The following is a 997-nucleotide window of genomic DNA, read 5'->3' on the forward strand; positions in this document are numbered from 1 at the left end:
GGTGGCCGACCCAGATCTGTGCGCGGGCACAGATCTGAGAGCCTATAAATAGGAGGGCCTTGGTTCATTTTCAAAGGTTAGAACTTTGAGAGCCGAAACTCTGCCGAATTGAAGATCGAGCTTGGAGTTTTGAAGACTTGAGGACTTGACCATTCAGATCTGATTCTCGGCGAGCGTCCACGTCACAAAAGGCAGGAGTTTGAGAGAGAGAGAGAAAGATCAGATCTAAGATCCACACGAGATCATACTCCGGATCAAAGCTTGGCCTTTGATCCCGAGAACTAAGGGCGATTATTTCCTTGGCGAAGTAATCCCCCCCGGCTATTATTTCCTTCGCGAAATAATACCCGTCGAATCGTGTAGATCCGACCGGATCTAGATCGCGCAGTGGTCCACGGATTAACCCCGGCGTTGGCAAAGAACCCACACAAGCGAGCGACCACAAAACAGGAGCTCGTGATTTGTTCGGAAGGAAAGTTGTAATCTTTTTCTTTTTTCTTTGATTTCGTTGTAACCGGATCTAAAAAAAGACTAGATCTTTTGTAACCAAAAAGCAATTACTTGATATAACAATGAATTCAATGAAGGCAATTTTCACCGCGAACAATCTGGCGACCACAGTGGGAGCCGCCGATGTGTAGGAACCTAGCCCGTCCTCCTCCTCAAGTGCTCGGATGCAACCTCTCCCTAGGTTCGTCAACCGACGCCACTCCTATTGGATNAGGAGTATCTCTCGTCCTCGTCCGGATCAACCTCCCCCCGCAAGTCCAAGAAACTCTCCTCCAGGAGAAAAGCTCGTTGGTTCGAAGAAGTTCAGAACGCCAACGAAGCTCTCAGCCCGGCTGACGCCAAAGTTGCGTCGGGTGAAGTTCCACCGACCTCCAACGAGGTCAAACCTATTCTTGCCGACGCCTCTACTATTCAGGATGTTGTGACTCTCTCAAAGAGAGACCGCCAGAGGCGACGTCAACGCCTTGCGCGGCAACTCGCTAAGGCG

Source organism: Asparagus officinalis, chromosome 6 (assembly GCF_001876935.1).
Source record: "Asparagus officinalis chromosome 6, Aspof.V1, whole genome shotgun sequence".
In the NCBI taxonomy this organism is placed as follows: Eukaryota; Viridiplantae; Streptophyta; class Magnoliopsida; order Asparagales; family Asparagaceae; genus Asparagus; species Asparagus officinalis.